Here is a 6000-nt window from a genome sequence, read left to right as displayed (position 1 = left end):
CAGACTGTCCCAGGCAGGGTTTTTTTTTTTTTTCTGTCCTGCTCTTCTCAAACTACCCCACATGCAGGCTGGGCCTGGGCACCTGCATGCTGGCCACCAACCTTCCCTGGGGACAGGTGTCTTGTTTGTGTCCTGTGTTCCCATTTGAGAAACACTCCTGAATATTAGGAGCAAACCAGCTGCCCAGCCAAGGGGCACTGCAGCCCCTCTCCCAGATTGTCCCTGCTAGGAGAAGCCCCTCTCATGATCAGCATCAAAACATTTCTGTGGTGCAGAAAATGTTCATTTCTCCCAGGGGTCACTGTGCTCTGAGGGACTGCTCAGCCAGACCAACAAAGTCTGATAGGAAAGCAAAAGCAGTGTGAGCAACTGACAGCTCAGGGGCCCAGAAGTTTTTCTTCTAAATCATTAGTGATCATCTGACTTTCAGAACACCTTAGAAAGGCTTTGTGAACACTGAACAGGATTTGGACTAATTAAATGCCATTTATTCAGTACTGGGACCTGTTCTCTTTAATATCTTTACCAATGATCTGGACAAAGGGATTGAGCTCACCCTCAGTGAGCTTGCAGATGACACCAAGTTGTGTGGGAGTGCTGATTTGCCTGAGGTTAGGAAAAAACCTCACTGAAAGGATTGTCAGGTTGCCCAGGGAGGTGGTTGAGTCACCCTCTCTGGAGGTATTTAAATGATGTATGGATCTGGTGCTTAATGGGGAACTCACCAGTGCCAAGTTACTGATGTGACTCAATGATCTTAAAGGTCTTTTCCAACCTTAATGATTCTATATGTCTGTGACATCACAGCCTGGTCTTGAGAGGTATTTACAGTCATTATTTTTCATTGGTTCAGTGGAGAGCTGCAGATTGCATACACCTTGGAATCAGTTTTTCCCAGCAGCCTCAAGAAAGCTCCAGAGAAGCAACACCTCTCCTCTCCACACCTTTGACATCCCCATTCAAGACCTAAGATGGGGTCTGGGATAGTCTGTATCTCTGTTATGTCCCAAGAAGTCCCTTTCCACAGTGACATTTTTAGCTTTTATGGACTTCCCTTTACATATTTAAAGTGACTGTAGCTCCACTAATGACTGTAATTGTTCCAGACAACCATTAATTTTGATTTATTAACTTATTCAATTTCCTGTACTGTAGTCTTGCCCACTCTATAAGTAATTTACTGTTTTAATATTGTGGGTCAATACTAATCATATAATCTGTAAGTTGTTTAATTAATAACAATTAGCACCTTCTATCAAGAGCTCCTTTTCCTGTGTGAACACTGTTAATGTGATTTTCCAGAATAAAGCTATCTGTTCTCTCCCCTGACTTTTGAGGCAACTTGTATCACCAGGAAAGATGCTTTAAGCAGTCACAGTAGCTTGCCATCTATTTTTTACCAGGTATCTTATAATATTTTCTTCTTTTCTTAAAGCCTTGGCCCTTTACCTGAGCAGTATCATAGGAACCTGGTTTTCAATGCAGAAAAATACTGTTGATAAAGCATATGAGTGGAGGAAAACCCTTGCAAGCCTAACAGAAGTCTCAAGAAACAGAAGGTAAATAAAAACATAGGAGACTTGGATATATTCCTTTCATTCTTATGACTTTAAGCTGATTTTGCCTACCAGTATTTTTTTAATATTGACCAATGTCATTACTGCAGCATTTAACAAGGTCTGTCCTGGTATGACAGTAGATCAGACCCTTTCACAAAGACCTCTGCAACTCCTCTATGGTGTGGCCACAACCTTGCATGACAGCACAGCAATAAATTACAAAAATTAATATTCAAGTTAGCTAATATCTATTTACAAACCAAACACTCATTGTTTAGCAGTTTTGGGTTGGTTTTTTTGTCCCCCAGAAATAACTGAAATCTAGCTTCTGAAGTCAAACCAAAATGAAACCCCCAACCAAAAAAAAACCTGCAGGCCCCCCCAGCAGGTCTTCTCCTGTTTAAAACCTGTGGGTTTTTAAACTCAGAAGTGAAGACAAGGGATCAGAGGTCCTACCCAAGTGGCAAGAAAAAGAGCACCTACAACAAAGCACATCAGCAACAACAGAAACAACCTAGCAAGTTGTCACATTCTGATTGCAACCAAAGCAAATTTTTCCTCCTTCCTTTCCTTCCTCCCTCCCCATGCTCCCCTGTCCCTGCTCTGCAGGGTTTCCCCACATCCTCACCTTTTCCTCACCTGAAACCAGCTCTTCTAGGTGTCCATTCCCAGTTTGCTCTCTCCCAAATGAATGTGAGACAAGGGAGCAATTAATACAAATATTCAGGGTTTCAAAAATATATCCCAGACATGGGAGTTAACATTTCCTGCTCCCAGGAGCTTTAACACTGTCAAAAAGATGTTGGTCCCAAGATGGATGCAAAAGGTTACAGTGTGACCCTTGGAAGTTGTTTTAGCTTAATCTCCCATGTTGAAAATTAAGGATTATATTAATACAATGTCAGACTTGCTTAACAGTACTCTTTTATCAAGTTGATATGATGGTAGCTAATTATTAAATGAGTTAATGTATGTCTTGTTATTTAATCTGCCATGACTGATCATGAGCCATGTCAAACACTTATTAGGCACTGGTTCCCTCTACACCTAAGCCCACTAACATCATCCACAATTAAGCAGCAGTGTTGCCTCCCTGCCCAGCACAATCACACTGCTGAACACAACCCCACAAGCTATTCCTTGCTCCTGACTGGGAGACAAGTCATCCTCCATTTGTCTGTTCCCAGAAACTGTCCAAGAAAGAAGAAAACCAGGGAAATTCTGATGACAAGTGGTACGCCCAGAGATGGCCAAAATCATCCGTGAAAGGAAGGTCAGTGTCAAAAGTGACCAAGTGTGAAATGGCTCACTTTGAGTTGGAGGTTTGTGCTACACCTTCTTCTTGAGGAGACCTTGACGCAATGTCTGGGTGAGAAAAGGGAAAGGCTGATGGTAGAAGGACAGGGGATGAGTGGAGTTCTCCTTCCTACCTTCCTTTTTCATTGGGGTAGTAGTAGTAACACAAGCTAAAGTTATTTAAGAAACTCTAAGGCTCATCAGACCCTAGAAGCTTCGTGGAATCATCCTTGAAGCTTCACTGCAAGAAGCAGAGCTGCATGCAATTCAGCTTTTGGTCCCAGCACTGCCAAGTCTCAGGTTTCCTTTGATCACAAGAGGTCTTACATTGCCAAAGGGTGACTGCCCAGAAAACCACCAAGGACTGCTCAGAGCAAGCAGATTTCTTGGACCACACTCTCACTGCCTCTCTCACTGTCCACCCTTACCTCTAGCAGCAGCACCCAAAAATAACCCAAGCTAAACCACTCACCTGCCCTCATCTTCAGCCAAACTGTCCATCAGGGCCAAACTGAGCCTGGATGTAGGAGTGGTGAAGGATGTTGTTCTGGAGTGAGGCTACTGCTCCTCAGGTCCAGGAAGAGTGGACAATAGGATGATGAACAAGGTGCAAAGCTCAGCACATCTGGTTTGCTTTAGGTCATCTCAAATAACTGCTCTCTCACCACTTAAAGAACAATTTCACTGAATCACAGAATGTTAGGGGTTGGAAGGGACCTCAAAAGATCATCAAGCCCAACCCCAGTCAAGATGACATGCATCCTACTATTGTCCTCACTTTTCACATCAAAAAGTTATGTCCTTCCCTAGCAGAAACTTCCAGATTTTCTCACAGTCATGTAGAAACTCAAATACAGTGAGGAGATTTTGGCTAGAGGAGCATTTTCTGAAAAACCACATGGGTCATACTGCTATCTCACCAACCTGCCCCATCATTCTGACTTTGTTTGAGGGAGCTGAAGCTTGGATATCAAATGGCTGACTTCATCACTTTGTTATGGAGCTGGCTTCAGCTCACATCCACTTTTGAACATCCTGGCCAGGGGAATGTTTCTGTGAGCAGCCTTAAAGTTCTGGTTGCATGTCAGCTTGCTCAGCATGGAATTTAGCAAGGCATCTGTGTCTCTGTTTATGCCTCTGGAAAGCATCCCAGTGGGCTTTCAAAAGAATCTGAAGGATGGAAAAATGAAGGGCTTGAGTTACTTGCACACCATTCTCACTTCTCTGGAGAAGTTTGTGTAGCATCTATATAGCAGAGTTAGAACAAATCTTGGCCAGTGTCTTTGGCCACTAAGCTGTAATAAGGCCTTGCAAGATGGTAGGGCATTTTCAAGTTCTTTTACTGGGGAAAAAATCAAGACTGAAGGAACAGGCTTATTTTATTTTATTTATTTGCTGACTTACTTGGGAAAAAGGGCAGGAGTCAGAAAGTATAATACTAAAAACCAACTGTAACTTCAGCTCATACAAAGGCTCAGGAAAAAAGTTTAGCCCTAAAAATGGAAGGAATTTGTTTGTTTGCTTGTGAAGAAGATTAAAATACAGCCCATGTAAGAACAGCCTCCCCACCTGCTTGTGAAGGCCTAAGGGAAATTACCTGAAAATGCAGAAATTGTTATACAGATCAAACAAAAGCACTTATCTATAATTACTGGACTTATCTGTTTGTCTCAGGACTAGCAGCAACAGCTCCCATTGTTAGGAATAAATTTGGTGCTGTGATTTGTATGCTCTTCTATCTCTTCCACCATGATCACTCAGGAAAGATTCAGTTTATGAAAGAAAAGAGTTTCCTTAACTTTACTAAATAAAGGCAGATTGAAGAGATTTGGCCAGATAAATGAGAGAGGGAAAGAGAGGAAGAAAAGTTGCCAATAGCTCTTAGCTCTTCAGAGAAGGTTTTATAACTTTACAGCTGGACCTGCTCACATCTTGAAGACTTTGGAAGGTCTCCTGGGAAGCTCCTCACATTTCTGCTGTGTCCTGGCTCTCATCCTACCTATTCAATAAATAATTATTAAAGTTTGAAGCATTCACAGAAGAAACTTCCTGCTGCTAAGACTGAGCAAGCTCCTGCCAACTTGACAAGCCAACACTGCACTGATGGTACCAGCATCAAAGCCAAAGGATAATTACCCAGTTAATACAAAGCTGAAGGAAGTGAATGCCCCTGCTGGCTTGTAATTGTTTGCCTTTGGCCAGTGGCCATAAGGACTTGTCTCCATCATAGCCCCCTCCCCCTCTCACTTTCATCCACCCTCTTCCTGAAGGTTGACTTGATGCCTGTGCCTGGAGAAAATACTCAATGAATCCCATACCAGTGTTGCTGCTGCCTTTCAGCAACAAGAATTTATCCATTATGTATTTCTGAGGAATTAGTGATGCTTCTAGGTGCAGCACTGAGCTCATCCTCCAGCCCTCTGTGCAAGAAGAGATTCTGGGAAACTCTCAGACCATTATCCAGCTCCAAGGATAACTCCTACATCTTTCTATCAGCTGTAGGAAAAAGGAGGAAAGTCTATACTTAGGCTCATCAACAGGAAACTGTGGTGTTCTCCCTTGGAGAAATGTCCAAGCTCTATTCATCTTTCTCTCACTTGCTTCTCAGAGGCAAGGTGTAAGCAAATAAATAAAAAAATGTCTTGGCACTGCAAGTCTTCAGACTAGGGTTAGGATGAATTTCTGAATCAGTTTTAGAATAAATTTAGATTTTTCCACTACACAATGTTTTTCAAACATTTGGCAAGCATGCTTTTTCATTCAAACATCTGAAACCAGAGGAGGAAGGAGAAAGTGAGAAATTTTGCCTATAAAGTCCTATATTTTAAATCTCACAGGAGAAATTTCATTCTGAAATTTGCTTCTCCATCTTGAAGGTCCCATCCAACCAAAGACATTCTGTGATTCTGTGACCTGCTCCAAGCCCTCCCTTAGCTGCTGAGGAGCTGCCTTCCACCATGTCCTGCAGGAGTGGGACTGGAAGATGCCACGGTGATCACTGCAGTCCTAAAATATTAGGGATAAGATGTCAAGGAAAATTATCCCACATAAATGGGATGTCACATAAACCCAACTGGAAGCCACTGAGAAAGCAAAGGGCAAGGAATGCAAAAGGCTCAGGCGGTGCTGCTCAGCAGAGAGGGAG

Source organism: Calypte anna, chromosome 4A, assembly GCF_003957555.1.
Source record: "Calypte anna isolate BGI_N300 chromosome 4A, bCalAnn1_v1.p, whole genome shotgun sequence".
Taxonomy (NCBI): Eukaryota; Metazoa; Chordata; class Aves; order Apodiformes; family Trochilidae; genus Calypte; species Calypte anna.
Note: the sequence above shows the minus strand (reverse complement) of the source record.